Genomic DNA, 17,486 nt, shown 5'->3' on the forward strand with positions numbered 1-17,486 from the left:
AAAAATCTTAAAGACCTTAAGAGTGGAAATACTCTTTAGTTTCTCATTCTGGTTCCTGTTGTTCCAGCACCTAGCATAATATGTTGTTGGACACAGGGTTTTATTTAATTTACAATTAAGGGAAGTGTGTATGTATAATGAATCAGAGCATGGGCTGTGACATATTTATATTAGTGATCAATTTTTTTAGCTTGTTGGTAAGAGGGATTAAAAACCTACATTTTGGATAGAAAGAACAGAAGCCAATGATTCCTACATTAAGTAAGAGAATTCATTGGATCAGTGCTTATTCATCTGGTGATGTTTGAGAGTTTAACCAATGAAACAAAAAAATTACAAAATATAGACACACTGTGAAGGAAATAAAAAGAATAGTACAATACAAACTAACAAAGAGTGGCATTTAGAAAGAGGAAGAAAGGAGCCTTCATCAACAAGAAGAGGAGACTTGATATATACCAGTGAAAGACAGCAGTTGTTGAAAGCACTGAGAGAAAAGCATTTCAGACACGGAAATAGGCCCAAAGTGAAGAGCTTTTATTTAACTGAAAGACGCATAGTTGTGGAGAGTGTCACCTCAAGGTAAGAGAGGCAGGCAGGAACGGTACCTTAATATGCTAACATTTACTCAGCATTTGGGGTGTAGTAGGTACAGTTCCAGCCACTTTTTCTTGGACAATGTGAATTATTCTGCCATACTGACTTCTCAGATGCTGAGAGTTTGGATTTAATTTGAAGACACATTAGAAAACCTTGGCACTATGCAATGCTATGATCAATTTTACATTTTTGAAGATTACACAGGCTGCTTTGTGCACAGTTGATCAGAAGGAGGCTTATACTAGTCAGGTAAGAGGCAAAGTTGTTGGGGCGCCCATGGTGGCTCAGTAGTTAAGTAGTTAAGTGTCTGCCTTCAGCTCGGGTCATGTTCTTGGGGTCCTAGGATCGAGCCCTACATCGGGCGCTCTGCTCAGCAGGAAGCCTGCTTCCCCCACCTCTCTCTGCCTGCCTCTCTGCCTACTTGTGACCTCTCTCTGTCAAATAAATAAAATAAAATAAAATTTTAAAAAAAGAGGCAAAGTTGTTTTGAACCATGGTTCTGATGATGGAGATGAAGAGCAGTAGACCAATTTAAGATAATATTTTACAAGTCTTGTGTTAATGTCTTGGATAAGGGGAGAGGATTGTGAGGGAAAGGGAACAGTCAGATCCTAGAGGGTTAAAGAATTGAAGAGATGATGTGTGTAGATATTATGTGAAGTTTTTTGTCAGTTAAAGGGGAGCAGAGCTGTTTTTAACCTTCTTACTTCTGTAATTTTTCCAGTGACATTTCTGTCTCTCTCTTTTAAATTCTTGGAACCAAATATATTTTTATTCTAGTCTGCCTCTCCAGATTCCAGCACCTTTTTCTCATCCCACACTTAACAGATGCTTAGAGGAGGGAAGTCAGTGTAAAAGTAGGATAGCATTCTCAGCAATTCTGCCCTTTTTCATCAGGATGTTCCTTGCTAAATCAGTCCTTTTTGTATCAGAGGAAAACCATTTTGTTTTATAAGTAAAGCTTTAATTCTTGAAAGGACACCATCTTCGTGAAGTCAGTCATGTGTATTTGTATTGTGGGGTTTTAGGGATGATGATATTATTACTATTTTTTTGTTGTATGTATTTTTATGTTAGGTCTTAACATGCCTTAAAAGGTAAAGGTGAGTGTAGCTGAATTGCAAATTCAGTTTACCACTTGTTTTCTCAATTGAAAGGCAAGAGATCAACTAAGAGATAAAATTAGTTGTATAACTAACTGAAAGACAAAGTTTTCAGAAGAGTAGCTTTTTTTTTTTTTTTTAAGATTTTATTTATTTATTTGACAGGAAGAGAGAACAACGTGCCAGAGCAGGAACACAGAATGGAGAGTGGGAGAGGGAGAGGCAGGCTTCCCGCTGAGCAGGGAGCCTGTTGTGGGGCTTGATCCCAGCATCCTGGGATCATGACCTGAGCCAAAGGCAGCCACTTACTGAATGAGCCACCCAGGTGCTCCAGAAGAAATAGCTTTTTTAAAAAATGTTTTTTAAATATTAGAGGTTCAGTTTTTGAAACCACCTTTGACTGCAGTTTTAAGTAGACAGGTTCTTTCCTCATTTTATGAAGCTCTAGTTTTCCCTTACTGTCTTTCAAGAGTGAATAAAGAACTCATATATCAAAACCAATGGAAGAATTTTGTGGACAAGATGAGTGGGAAGATTAGAATGAGGAAGGCAGAAACTGAGAATTAAAGTCAGATGATAGATAGCCAAAAGGCCGAGAAGCGATGAACACCTGGAAAAAAAAAATACGAAATACTGTTTTAATCCACTGTTCTTAAATTTTGGGTAGTTACCTTATCCTTTGGGATTCTGATGAAAGTGAAACAATCTGGTCCCAGAAAGTGCACAGACACATGCACATTCAGATCTGTACATAATCTTAGGGCATTGCTAAAGCTGAAGAGCATGTAGGGTGCCTGATACCCTGGTCAAGAACACATGGTCTAAATGGCAATCAGGGCTTGAGAGTCTGTGACTGGGGAGTTTCGACATTCAAACTATGACAGTGTTCCCTTCTCAAATACCAATCTTTAGGACAGCCAAGATTAATTTTTGGTTTTAAACCTCTGGTGTGACAGCTAATAAAGCAAAACAGATTTTAGTTTTGGCTACTGAGAAATTAGAATAATCTGCTTTAAAAATTTTTCTTTTTAAATGCCATAGTTAGCAGTTTTTTGCAGTAAGGCAATATGGAATTCAGGTTACCCAAATAAAAATAGCCTACTAAAAAAAGTTGAACTGGAATATAAACAAATTTCAAATTCACCAACATGTTTGTATATATAGGAACTAAGTAAATGTCTCTTTTGGGAAGTAGGTTTAAAAAAAAAACCCAGCTGTTTGTTCTTTCTGCCTTTCCATGAATCTGTTTTTAAATTAAATTTTATCACAAAACAGAGCTTTTAAATGAATTTTATTAATCCTGTAAGTTTAGTCTTGGGCGTTTTTATTTTACTGTTGGTGACGAAGCTGTACTTCGTTGCTGTTCATTTGGCTCAGCACTTAAGTGGAACACTGAGCCAGTGATGCAACTTAATAGGTTATAAATTGTTTCCTTTTAGGCAAATTAGGCCGGTTAGACCAATATTTAATGTAATCCAGAATTCTTAGGATTCATTGATTGAATAGATGACCTACTGCTGAATGATTTGGTCATGGAGTCTAGGATTCCTTACATTTTTTTTAATTAAATTAAATTAAATTAAATTTTTTTAAATTTAAAAACTAGTAGTGGAGTCTAGGATTCCTTACATTTTTTTTTTTTAATTTACTTGATGAAATAAAAGGATTTTGTGGGTGACTGGGTGGTTCACTTGGTTAAGCATCTGCCTTGGGCTCAGGTCATGATCCTGGAGTCCTCGGATTGAGCCCCATGGTGGGCTTCCTGCTCGGTGGGGATTCTGTTTCTCCCTGTCCCTCTACCCCTCCCCCATGCTCATGCATGCTTTCTTTCTCTCTCTCTCACTCACTAACTCTCTTAATTTGTGCTCTCTCTCTCAAATAAATAAAATCTTTAATTTTTTTTAAAAAAGGATTTTTTCTTCATCCTAGATGGTATTTATAACTTGAAAGCATGTTACACATCATAAGAAATAGAAATCAAAGAAAGAAAGTTTAAAAATGAAATACTTGATGCTTTAGGGTAATGGTGGTTTAATAAGGAATTTTTAGCTTTTAAATTTTAGTGACTGAACCAAAAGTATTTTTGGCAGATGAACAGTCAATGTATTTTTTTTTCCTCCTAACTTTCCTTGTAGAATTCTGGAATACAAATATGAGGAATAATACAGTAAAATTGTATATATTCACGTTCAACCATCTTTGTTCAGAGAATAGTAAAATAGTTAAAAGCAATTAAATTAAATTTGAATTTAGATCCTCTTTGCTATTATGCTCAGTGAGTTTCTTCTCTATAGCATTTTTGTGCCTCCAATAGGATGAACATGCCATGTGGTTCTAGTGCTAGGTAGATGCTTCTCTCATGGCATAGCTCCTAGGCATAAGCCAGCTACTTCAACTGTGTTCAGTTGAAAATAGCAAACTGTTCCATACTATAAAAAAAATCCCCGGTTGTGTTGGATTTATTATAAGATAGCGCTATACTTTATGGATGATATAAGGTATGCCCAAGATAATTTTGAATTTATGTGATTTCTGCTTTTAGTGCTTTCTTTGGAATATCTTTGGAATAACCCTGTGAGATTAGAGTCTCCTGAAGAAAGAAGTTTAGCTAATGATTTCACTATTTTTTTTTCCAGGTGTTCATCACTTCTCAGCCTTTTGGCTAAGATCAAGTGTAGTATCTGTTCTTATCAGTTTTTTTCCAGGTGTTCAAAATGGTACCCATAGTTTTATATTTTAGTGTATATTGTTACATTTGGAGCTAATTAACAGTGTTGTAAAAATTAGAGTAATTTTGCCATTTTGGCTAACTTTGTTCTTTTGTTTGTTTTTCTTACAAGGAAACAATCTTAAATGTCAGGGTCAAATTTCCTGTGTCTTTTATACCTCTTATGTCTATCAAATTAGTGCTGTAGTTTTAGGTGGTTCTTTTCTTCATAGTCAACTTTCTAAAGCATACTCCTATCTTGTCCACTCTTCCTTTTAATTTATATATGAGAGAGGCCTAAAGTTAGAGGTGTAGTTGTGACTATGGAGCAAAGAAAAGCAAACAAATACAATTTAGGAGGGACTAAATATCAATGACTTTCTTCTTTTTAACAAAGTGAGACTTAACTTTTATAACTACATGTAATTTTTCTTTTTTCTTTTTTTTTTTAAGATTTATTTATATATTTGAGAGAGAGCAAGAGAGCACAAGTGGGAATAGCAAAGGGGGAGAGAATCTGAATCAGACTCCATGCTGAGTGGAGCCCCAGTGTGGGGCTCACAACCCTCAGATCATGATCTAAGCCGAAACGAAGAGTCGGTTGCTTAACCAACGTTGCCATCCAGGCATCCCAGTGATTTATTTTCTTACTCTTTGTTAGATATCTCTTAATTATGTGTGTGTATATATTTATATTTCTATACTTCCCACCCCATCCTCAGTTTCAGAAAGGATTTAACATGACTTGCTTTCCACCTAATTAAAATTATAAAATAGTTGATATATCCAAAAGAATATAATGTAGGGTGTACAGCATAATGAAATGAAAACTTGTGCATCTGCTACTCAGTTTAAGATTAGAACATTACTCAACATTTTCATTATAGGGATCCCAGAAAGAAAAGAAAGAGAAAAGGGGACAGAAAATGTATTTGAAGAAATAATAGCTGATGACTCCCCAAATCTGGGAAAAGAAATAGAAATCCAGATCCAGGAGGTACAGAGAGCCCCCAACAAAATCAACACAAGGAGGTCTATATCAAGACACATAGTAATTAAAATGGCAGTAAGTAGTGATAAGGGGAGAATTTTAAAAGCAGGAAGAGAAAACACACCCAGGTAAAAGGGAAACTGCATAAGGCCTTCAGCTGATTTTTCATCAGAAACTTTGCAGAGCAGAAGAGAGTGGCATGATATATTCAAAGTGCTGAAAGGAAAAAAACAGCCAGTGGAACAGAATAGAGAATCCAGAAATGGACCTTCACCTCTGTATAGGGTCAACTAATCTTTGACAAAGCTGGAAAGACTATAGAATGGAAAAAGGACAGTCTAGGGGCACCTGGGTGACTCAGGGATTAGGCCTCTGCCTTTGGCTCAGGTCATGATCTCAGAGTCCTGGGGTCCAGCCCCATGTCGAGCTCTCTGCTCAGCAGGGAGCCTGCTTCCCCCCCCCCCCGCCTCTGCCTGCCTCTCTGCCAACTTGTGATCTCTCTCTCTCTCTCTCTCTGTCAAATAAATAAATAAATAAATCTTTTAAAAAGAAAAAGGACAGTCTCTTCAACTGGTGCTGGGAAAATTGGATATGAATGAAACTGTACCATTTTCTTAAAACCATACACAAATATGAACTCAGAATAGATGAAAGACCTAAATGTGAGACAGGAATCCATCAAAATCCTAGAGGAGAACACAGGCAGCAACCTCTTCAACCTCAGCTACAGAAGCTTCTTGCCAGACTAGTCTCCAAAGTCAAGGGAAATCAAGCAAAAATGAACTCTTGAGACTTCATCAAGATAAAAAGCTTCTGCACAGCAAAGGAAACAGTCAACAAAACTAAAAGTCAACCTATTAATTGGGTAAAGATATTTGCAAATGATATATCAGATGAAGGACTGGTATCAGGGGCACCTGGGTGGCTTTGTTGCTTGAGCATGTGCCTTTGACTCAGGTTGTGATGCCAGGGTCCTGGGATTGATCCCTGCATGGGGCTCCCTGCTTGTGGAGGGCCTGCTTCTCCTCCTCCCACTCATGTGTGTGTGCTCTCTCTTTCCCTCTCTCTCTCAAATAAATAAATCTTTAATAAAAGGGGGGGCTAGTATCCAAGATGTATAAAGAACTTATCAAACTCAACACCTAAAAAACAAATAATCCAGTCAGGAAATGGGCAGAAGATATAAACAGACATTTCTCCTCTGTCTCCTCGTATGTCTATGAACGGACGTACAAATGACCAACAGACACATTAAAAAATGCTCAGCATCTCTTGGCATCAGGGAAATACAAATCAAACCATAATGAGACACCATCTCAGACCAGTCAGAATGGCTAAAATTAACAAGTCACGAAGCAACAAATATTGGCAAGGATGTGGAGAAAGGCGAATCCTCTTATGCTGTTTGTGGGAATGCAGACTGGTTTGGCTCCTCTGGAAAACAGTACATACAGAGGTTCCTCAAAAAGTTGAAAATAGAGCTCCTTTGTGACCCAGCAATTGTAGTACTAGGTATTTACCCTAGAGATAAAAATTTAGTGATCCAGAGGGGCACATGCACCCAGTGTTTATAGCAGTAATGTCCACAATAGCCAAACAATGGAAAGAACCAAGATGTCCATGAACAGATGAATGGATAAAGAAGATGTGTTATACACACACACGTGCACATGCACACACTCACACAATGGAATATTACTCAGCCATCAGAAAGGACAAATAAATACCATTTACATTGATGTGGATGGAACTGCTGGAGGTACTACACTGAGCAAACCAAGTCAATCAGAGAAAGACAATTACATGGTTTCACTCATGTGGAATATAAGAAGCAATGCAGAGGATCATAGGGAAAGGAGGAAAAACCGAAAGGGATGTCATCAGGGAGGGAGACAAACCATGAGAGACTCATAAATACGGAAAACAAACTGAGGGTAACTGGAGTGGGAGTGGGTGGGGGAATGGGGTAATTGGGCAATGGGCATTAAGGAGGGCACATGATGTGATGAACTCTGGGTGTTATATGCAACTGATGAGTTATTAAAGTCTACATCTAAAACAATGATTTACTATATACTGGCTAATTGAATTTAAATTAAAAAACTAACAGCGAAGAACACTCTTTCTAGCAAGGCTATCATTCAGAAAGAGAGAGTTTCCCAAACAAAAGTTAAAGGAATCCATGATCACTAAACCAGCCCTACAAGAATTATTAAATGGGAATCTTTAAGTGGAAAGGAGAGACCATAAACAGGATTAAGAAAAGTAGGAATCACCAAAGCAGTGATATTAAGTATATCTATAAAAATCAGTCAAGGTGGGGCACCTGGGTAGCTCAGTGGGTTAAGCGGCTGCCTTTGGCTCAGGTCATGATCCCAGCATCCTGGGTTCGAGTCCCACATCGGGCTCCTTGCTGGGTAGGGAGCCTGCTTCTCCCTCTGCCTCTGCCTACCAGTCTGCCTGCCTGTGCTTGTGCTTTCTCTCTCTCTCCCTTTCTCTAACAAATACATAAATAAAATCTTTAAAAAAAAAATCAGTCAAGGAATTCACAAAATAAAAGGATGTAAAGTATGACACCATTTACCTAAAGCATGGTGGGTGGTGGGTAGTAAAGAATGGGTTTAAACTTAAGTGACCGTCAACTTAATATAGACTGCTCTGTGCCTAAGAGGTTATATACAAACCTAATGGTTATAAAGAGAAAAGAATCTAAGTATATAGTTAAAGAAAGCCAGCAAATCATAAGAGAGCAAGAGAAGAAAGGAACAGAGAAGAACTACAAAAGGAACCATAAAATAAGTAACAAAATGGCAATAAGTACATAGCTACCAATAATTACTTAGAATTAAAAGGGACTAAACACTCAAAGACATAGGGTGACAGAATGCACAAAAAAGCAAGACCCAATTATATGCTGCCTATAGGAGACTCATTTCAGACGTAAAGAACACATGCAAATTGGAAGGCAAGAGATAGGAAAGAGTTTGTCATGAAAACAGAAATGAACAGGAAGCCAGGGTAGCAATATTTATGTTGGACAAAATAGACTTTAACACAAAGAATGTAACAAAAGACAAGGAAGGACACTACATAAGCATAAAAGGAATAATCCAGGAAGAAGATATAACAATTGTAAGTATTTATGATGAGAGCACTCAGATACATAAAGCTAATAGCAAATATAAAGGAAGTAATCAATAGTCATATGGTAATAGGGGACTTTAACATCCAACTTACATCAATGGATAGGTCATCCAATCAGAAAATCAATAAGGAAATTGTGGCTTGAATGACACATTGGACCAGATAGAACTGACAGATATTTTCAGAACATTCTATCCTAAAAGAACAGAATATACATCTTTTGAAGGGCACATACATGGAACATTCTACAGAATATTTCACATAGTAGGCCACAAAAATATGAATAAATTGAAAAAGCTGAAGTCATACTAGGCATCTTTTCTGACCACAGTGCTATGAAACTAGAAATCAACCACCAAAAATAAATAAATAAATACAAATATCTGGAAAACAATACAGATGCATGGAGGTTAAATAACATGCTTCTAAACACTGAATGGGTCAACCAGGAAGTCAAGGAGGAAATGACAAATACATGGAGATAAATGAAAACAAAAACACAATGGTCAAAAATCTTTGCGACACAGCAAAAGTTGTTTTAAGAGGGAAGTTTATAGGAATATAGGCCTACCTCAAGAAGCAAGAAGAATACTTACCTGGCAGGGGAGATACCATGATCACGAAGGTGGTTTTCCCAGGGCGAGGCTTATCCATTGCACTCCGGATGTGCTGACCCCTGCGATTTCCCCAAATGTGGGAAACTCGACTGCATAATTTGTGGTAGTGGGGGACTGCGTTCACGCTTTCCCCTGAAAAAAAAAAAAGAAGCAAGAAGAATTTCAAACAACCTAACCTTATACCTTAAAGAGCTAGAAAAAGAACAAATGAAACTCAAAGCCAGTAGAAGGAAGGAAATAATAAAGATTAAAGCAGAAATGAACGAGATAGAAACTTTAAAAAACAAAAAACAAACAAACAAACAAACAAAAAACAAACCAGAGCAGATTAAGGAAACCAGGAGCTGGTTCTTCAGAAAGATCAACAAAATTTATAAACCTTCAGCCAGACTCACCAAAAAGTGGGGCAGGACCTAAAATCAGAAATTGAAGAGGAGAAATAACTAATACAGAAATACAAAGGACTATAAGAGAATATTCTGAAAAATTATATGCAAACAAATTGGAAGTCTAGAAGAAGTGGATAAATTCCTAGATACATATAACCTCCGAATACTGAATCAGGAAGAAATAGAAAGTTTGAACAGATCAATTACCAGCAATGAAATTGAATCAGTAATAAAATACTCCCAAGGGAAAAAAAAGTCTAGGACCAGACAACTTCACAGGTGAATTCTACTAAACAGTTAAAGAATTACTACCTATTCTTCTCAAACTATTCCACAACACAGAAGAGGAGGGAAAGCTTCCAGATTCATTCTATGAAGCCAACATTATTGATACTAAAACCAGATAAAGACACTACCAAAAAAACCAAAAAGGTTGGGGGGAGAACTACAGGCCAGTATCTCTCATGAACATAGATGCAATAATCCTCAACAAAATCCAACAGTACGTGAAAAAAATCATTCACCATGATCAAGTGGGATTTATTCCTGGGATGCAGGAGTGCTTCAGTATCTGCAAATCAATCAACATGATACTTCACATCAACAAGAGAAAGGATAAAAAAAACCATGATCATTTCAATAGATGCAGAAAAAGCATTTGACAAAGCACAACATCCATTCATGACAAAAACCCTCAATAAAGCAGGTTTAGAGGGAACACACCTAAGTATATAAGAGGCCATATATTGCTAAAACTCAGATCTGGCATCATACTCTGTGGTGAAAAACTGAGAGCTTTTCCCTTAAGATCAGGAACAAGACAAGGTTGTCCACTATTACCACTTTTATTCAACAGAGTATTGGAAGTCCCAGCCACAGCAACGAGTCAAGAAGAAGAAATAAAAGGCATCCACATTGGTAAGGAAGAAGTAAAACTTTCACTCTTTGCAGATGACATGATTCTATGTCTAGAAAACCATAAAGATTCCACCAAAAAACTACTAGAAGTGATAAACGAATTCGGTAAGGTAATGGGATACAAAATCAATATACAGAAGTCCTTTGCATATCTATGCGCTAATAATGAAGCAGCAGAAAGAGAGAATAAGAAAACGGTCCCATTTAGAATTATACCAAAAATAATAAAATACCTAGAAATAAGTTAACCAAGGAGGTGAAAGATCGGTACTCTGAAAACTATAATACACCGATGAAAGAAACTGAAGATGACACAATGCAATAGATAGACATTCCATGCTTACAGAGTAGAATAACAAATATTATTAAAATGGCCATACTACCCAAAACAACATACAGATTTGATGCAATCCCTATCAAAATACCAATAGCATTTTTCACAGAACTAGAACAAATAATCTTAAAATTTGTATGGAACCACAAAAGACCCTGAATAGCCAAAGCAGCCTTGAAGAGGAAGAACAAAACGAAGTAGCACAAACCCAGACTTCCAAGATATGCTGCAAAGCTGTCTTAATAAAAATGGTATTGTCTGGCAAAAAAGTGAGACACATAGATCAGTGGAACAGAATAGAAAATCCATGGGGATCTAGCTGAGTGGCTCAGTCAGTTGAGTATCTGACACTTGATCGACGCTCAGGTCTTGATCTTGGGGTCCTGGGATTGAGCCCCACGTCAGGCTCTATGCTCAGCAGGGAGTCTGCTTAAGGATTTTCTCCTCCTTCTGACTCTCCTCCGACTCATGCACACACACATGCTCTCTCTCTCAAATAAATCTCTTTTTTAAAAAAAAAAAAACCAAACATATATAGGGACTTAGTCAGTTAAGCTGCAGCCTTCGGCTCAGGTCATGATCCCAGGGTTCTGGGATCAAGTCCCCTATCAGGCTTCTTGCTCAGCAGGGACCCTGCTGCTCTCTCCGCCTCTGCCTGACACTCTGCCTGCTTGTGTGTGTGCGCATGCTTCTCTCTGACAAATAAATAAATAAAACATTTAAAAAATAAATGTATATAACTCAATACTCCAAAAAACAAATAATCCAATTAAAAATGGCCAGAAGACATAAACAGACATTTCTTTGTCGAAGATACACAGATGGCCAGCAAATGCAGGAAAGGATGATCAGTGTCACTCATCATGAGGGAAATGCAAATCAAAAATCACAAATATGAGATCACCTCACACCTGTCAGACTGGTTAAAATCAACAACACAAGGAACAACAGGTGTTGGCAGGGATGTGGGGAAAATAGAACCCTTTTGCAGTGTTGGTGGGAATGTGAACTGGTGTAGCCACTTTGGAAAACAGTATGGAAGTTCCTCAGAAAGTTAAAAATAGAATTACCCGGTGATCCAGCAATTGGACTGTTAGGTACTTAATACCCAAAGAATATAAAAACACTAATTCAGAAGGATACATTCAGCCCTGTCTTTATTGCAGCATTATCTATAGTTATGGAAGCAGCCCACGTGCCCATCGATAGATGAATGGAATAAGCTGTAATGTTTTCTACAATGGAATATTACTCAGCCAGGAAAACAAATGGAATCTTGTCATTTGCAACAACATGGATGGATCTAGAGGGTATAAAGCTAAGTGAAATAAGTCCATCAGAGAAGGACAAATACCATATGATCTCACTCGTGGAATTTAAGAAACGAAAGAAATGAACATATTAAAAAAGAGATAAGGGGCACCTGGGTGGCTCAGTGGGTTAAGGCCTCTGCCTTCGGCTCGGGTCATGGTCCCGGGGTCCTGGGATCAAGCCCCACATCAGGCTTTCTGCTCAGCATGGAGCCTGCTTCCTCCTCTCTCTGCTTGCCTCTCTGCCTACTTGTGATCTCTGTCGAATAAATAAATAAAATCTTTTTTAAAAATTAAAAAAAAAAAGACGAAAACATAGATAGATTTCTCTATAGAGATCAAGCTGGTGATTACCAGAGGGAAGATAGTTGGGGAGAGGGGTGAAATAGGAGAAGGGGATTAAGAGTATACTTATCATGATAAGAACTGAGTCATGTGTAGAACTGTTGAATCACTGTATTGTAACACCAGAAACTCATGTAATACTATATGTTAACTATTACTAGAATTAAGGGGAAAAAAAGAATTAGAACATTATTGAAACTTTGAAGTCCCATGTGAACCTTTCTCAATTATGTTGTTCCCCTTTCTTTTCCCTCAGTAACACTGCCCCTAATTATGTTTGTATTTTCTTTATTGTTTTGGTAATGGGATATGTATGTATCCCTAGGTGTTGTTTAGTTCTGCATATTTTTGAGAGACCATGTAATGTCAGGGATCTAAGAGCACAGTCTCATGACAGGTGGTTATGCCATCATGTGATTAGGGCATATTACTTCTCCATGCCTGTTTCTTTCTGTATGAAATAGAGATTAAAAATAGAATTTACCTGGGGCACCTGGGTGGCTCAGTCGAGTGTCCAGCTCTTGGGTTTTGGCTCAGGTCATGATCTCAGGGTTGTGGGATCCAACCCCATGTCGGGCTCTGTGCTCAGGAGGGAGCCTGCTTGTCCCTCAGCCTCTGCCTCTCCCATCTCTCTCTCTCTGTATCTCTATTTCTGTCTGTCTCTCTGTCTAAAATAAATAAATAAATAAAATTTAAAAACTTTAAAATTTACCTGATAGGGCTGATACAAGGATTAAAGTAGTCATTGTATGCAAAGTACATAGTGTACAGTGCCTATCACAGAGGTAGTATTGCCTGAGTGTTAGTTCTTAGTATCTATATAAAGGAATCCTAACATAAGCAGTTTGCTTCCCTCCTTCAACATTGTGAGAGACATTCATGATACATGCTATAAATCATTAATTTTTACTTCTTTTTCTCTTAATTATTTTTTTAAAAGATTTAAAAAAGATTTTTAAAAGATTATTTATTTGACACAGAGAAAGAGACAGAACAAGCAGGAGGAAGGCAGAGAGAAGGGGAGAAGCAGACTCCCTGTTGAGCAGGGAGCCTGACTCCAGGCTCAGTCCCAGGACCCTGGGATCATTACCTAGTTGAAGGCAGACCCTTAACCGACTGAGCCACCCAGATACCCTTGAGATTTATTTTTTATTGAGGTATCATTTTTACTTCTGGTTAGTATTTCATTGTGTGAATATTCTGTATTTCTTACATGAATGTATAATTAGATTCCAGTATTGCTGTTCTTTTACTGTTACTAACCATAAACAGTGCTACACAGATATGTTGTACATCTTTCTGTGTATATGTCTAAGAGTTTCTCAGGGATGTATACCTAGAAGTGGAATTGCTGAGTTGTGAGGGTATGTGTGTCTTCAACTTGCCTGTACAATGCCAAATTACTTTTCAAAATGGTTGCCCCAATTTATGCTCCTATTAAGGGAATAAGAACGAACGCCTGTCACCTCATATCTTACTGTTAAATTCTTTAATATTTTGGGGTTATGGACATTGGGGAGGGTATGTGCTTTGGTGAGTGCTGATTCACAGACCTGTACCCCTGGGGATAAAGATACATGCTTATAAAAAATAAAAAATAAATAACTACAAAAAAAATTCTTTAATATTTGCTAAACTGAAAGCGGTAAGATGACATTAGGTGTTTTAATTGGCATCTTCCTGATTACTGCGGAGGTTAGGCATTTTCTTCATGTATTCATTGGTCATTTCTGTAACTTTGTATGTAAAATACAGTACATTTTGCTCATTTTCCACTTATACTCTATTTTAAACTGATAATTTGATTTTGCTTATTATTTTTTAGAAGTCTTTAAATGTCAGGATACTAATAATTTGTTTTTAATATGGCAAATATTCTTCTAATTTGTGGCATGTCTTTCATTTTCAGGTGGATGATCTTTTGTAAACATTTACAGATTAGAGGAAATTCTTTTGTTAGGTTAGTGTCTTATTTGAGATATATGTATAAAATGTAGTTTCCAGAATCCTTAGTCCATACTTTAAAAAAGTGAGGCTTTTGCAGTCTTACTGTTTAGTTCATTTCTTTTTTCTTTTTTTTTTTTAAAGATTTTATTTATTTATTTGACAGAGAGAAATCACAAGTAGATGGAGAGGCAGGCAGAGAGAGAGAGAGAGAAGCAGGCTCCCTGCCAAGCAGAGAGCCCGATGTGGGACCCGATCCCAGGACCCTGAGATCATGACCCGAGCCGAAGGCAGCGGCTTAAACCACTGAGCCACCCCTAAACAGGCGCCCCTGTTTAGTTCATTTCAATGTAAATAACCATTATAGAAAAACTCTTGCTCAATAGCTTTTTTATTTTATCATTTTATTTCAATAGCTTTATTAAAACTTTTTTATATTAAAATAATCCAACTGTATAACCATAAAGCTAACTACATGTATGCCACGTTGATAAACCATTGTTAGAAATTATACCTTTTGTCCATTAATTCTTGGTCTTTTAAATTTATTACATTTTTTCCAATAAATGAGACCATTTCCAGCTTGTGGTTTACCATGTGAAACAATTATTGTTCCTTGTTCTATATTAGAGAATTTTGTTTGTTTTAAGATGTAGTAATGTTGTGCCTTATATGACTGCACTGGCCGTAGAAGATGATTCTTCTAGGAATTTTAAGCTCCTTTGTTGTTGAATATAACAAGTCAGATAAACCTTTGTCAGTTAAGTTTTTCTTAGAAAACTTTCTTTTATTTGGAGTTTTATTTTTGCAGTTTTTTATTTGTGATGTCTTTAGGGAGCATTTAGGAGCTGATCCTATAATTAATTTGTCTCTTCCTTTAATGCGATCTTCCCGTGGTTAGGGACAGTTATTTCCTATTTATTTTCCTTTTTTTTTTTTTTTAAGTGCGCTCCATGCCCAGTGGCACCCAGTGTGGTACTTGAACTCACAACCCTAAGATCAAGACCTGAGGTGAGATTGAGAGTTGGATGCTTAACCAACAAAGTCATCCAGGTGCCCCAGGGACAGTTATCTCAACTATCTGTAAGCTTGCACATGAAACTCCTACATTGGTACCATTCACACAGTGGATACCTGGTATTTAATATCTCTTCTTGTTCTTTTTTCTTTCCTGTGTAGAGCAAATACCTGTATGTGCATGCAATCCTTCATATACTCTATATATAGACAGTGTTGAAGAAATTTGTCAAGCATGAGCTTAATTACCATGAAAAGTATGACAGTTCACCTGATTTTTTGATCATTGTAGATAAGATTTCCTATTTGAAACAGTTGAGCTGTTACTTTGTTTTAGGAAATTTGTCTTTTTTAACATTAATGATGGAATCTCCTACACCTCTCTCCCATTGAAATAGTCTCAGTGTGATTTCAACAGAGTTTGTCAGTGAATAGTGCATTTTCTAGAGCTGTTACAGAAATAAGATTGAGAAACACATCTACTCTTAACCATCAGGATCCAGTTCACCATCATCTACAGGATTACGTATTAGTAGCCTCTAATTGTCTCCCTGCTTTCATTCTTGTTCTCATCAACCCATTTTTCTTCTTTGCTTTTTAAGTGAACAATTCCGTGGTATTTAGCACATTCGCAGTGTTGTACAGCCACCACCTCTATCTAGTTCCAAAACACGTTTTATTCAAGTATAATCAGCATATAGTGCTAGATTAGTTTCAGGTGTACAGTATACTGACTTGGCAATTCCATATAGTACTCATTGCTCATTATGTTAAGTGTGCTCTTTTTTTTTTTTTTTTTAAAGATTTATTTATCTGAGGGAGAGAGAGAGAGAAAAAAGGAGAGGGAGAGAATCCTAAGCAAATTCCTCACTGACCTCTGAGTCTAAGGCAGGGCTCAGTCCCACCACCCCGAGACTGTGACCTGAGCTGAATCCAAGAATCAGACGTTCAATCTCAACGGACTTATCCCGTGATAAGTGTATTCTTAATTCCTTTATCTGTTTCACACATCCCTCCACCATCTCCCCTCTGGCAGCCACTGGTTTGTTCTCTGTATTTAAGAGTCTGGGGTTTTTTAAAAATTTTTTTATTGGATGTATATGGATGGATTATTAGCCCCAGGGGTACAGATCTGTGAAATGCCAGGTTTACACACTTTACAGAGTCTGGGTTTTTTTGTTTGTCATCTTTTTTCTTCATTTGTTTTGTTTCTTAAATCTCACATATGAGTGAAATCATACGGTATTCGTGTTTCTGATTGACTTACTTCATTTAGTTTTATGTCCTGTAGGGTCCATGTTGTTGCAAATGGTAAGATTTCATTCTTTTTTTAATGACTGAGTAGTATTCCATTGTAGAATATACCACATCTTTATCCATTCATCTCTTCATGGACACTTGGGTTGCTTCCCTGTCTTGGCTATTGTAAATAATGCTGCAATGAGCATAAGGGTGCACGTATCTTTTTTGAATTGGTGTTTTCATTTTCTTTGGGTAAATACTTAGCAGTGGCATTATTAGATCATATGGTACTTCTATTTTAAACGTCTTAAGGAAACTCCATACTCTTTCCACAGTGGCTGTACCAGTTTACCTGCAAGACTCACTTGAGATTTAAAGACATGCAGATTGAAAGTGAAAGAGTGACAAAACATTTACAAGGCAAATAGAAGTGCAAAGAAAGCCTGGTTGCAATACTTACATAAGCAAAATATAATTTAAAACAGAGAATGTAACAATATACAAAGAAGGATACTGTGTCATCAGAAAGGGAACAGTCTAGGGAAAGGATGTAACAATTGTAAACATTTGTACACTCATTTGGGAGCACCTAAATACAAAAAGCAGCTATTAACAGATACACAGAAGGAAATTGACAGTAAGACAATAATAAGGGAATTTTACACCCTGCTTAAATCTATGAATAGATCATCCAGATAGAAAATCAATAAGAAACAGTAGCTTTGTGTTTTGGGAGTTTTTGTTCTTTTTATTTTTTAGACTTTATTATTTTTTTAAAGTAATTTCTACACCCAATGTGAGTGAGGCTTGAACCTAAAACTCTGA

The 17,486-nt window shown here is 37.0% G+C and overlaps 1 protein-coding gene and 2 non-coding genes across 11 annotated transcripts in view; all 3 read left to right on the forward strand.

Moving 5' to 3' along the window:
* The window catches only part of NUMB (NUMB endocytic adaptor protein), a 188,481-nt gene that overhangs the window by 91,227 nt on the left and 79,768 nt on the right, over positions 1–17,486 (forward strand). Inside the window, exon 4 of one of the 9 annotated variants that reach the window (XM_013057483.1) lies at positions 15,348–15,413. The exons of the other annotated variants lie outside the window; for them this stretch is intronic. The gene's annotated coding sequence lies outside the window, so the exon portion shown is untranslated. The remainder of the gene's footprint in view (positions 1–15,347; positions 15,414–17,486) is intronic. 9 annotated transcript variants of the gene reach the window in all.
* Positions 4,346–4,528, forward strand: LOC123390603. The gene has a single exon (XR_006605147.1). It is a non-coding gene; the product is annotated as a U2 spliceosomal RNA (small nuclear RNA).
* Positions 9,134–9,297, forward strand: LOC123390593. Its single transcript, XR_006605140.1, has one exon. It is a non-coding gene; the product is annotated as a U1 spliceosomal RNA (small nuclear RNA).

This window comes from Mustela putorius, unplaced genomic scaffold, assembly GCF_011764305.1.
Source record: "Mustela putorius furo isolate JIRA1106 unplaced genomic scaffold, ASM1176430v1.1 tig00000129_pilon_pilon_pilon, whole genome shotgun sequence".
Taxonomy (NCBI): Eukaryota; Metazoa; Chordata; class Mammalia; order Carnivora; family Mustelidae; genus Mustela; species Mustela putorius.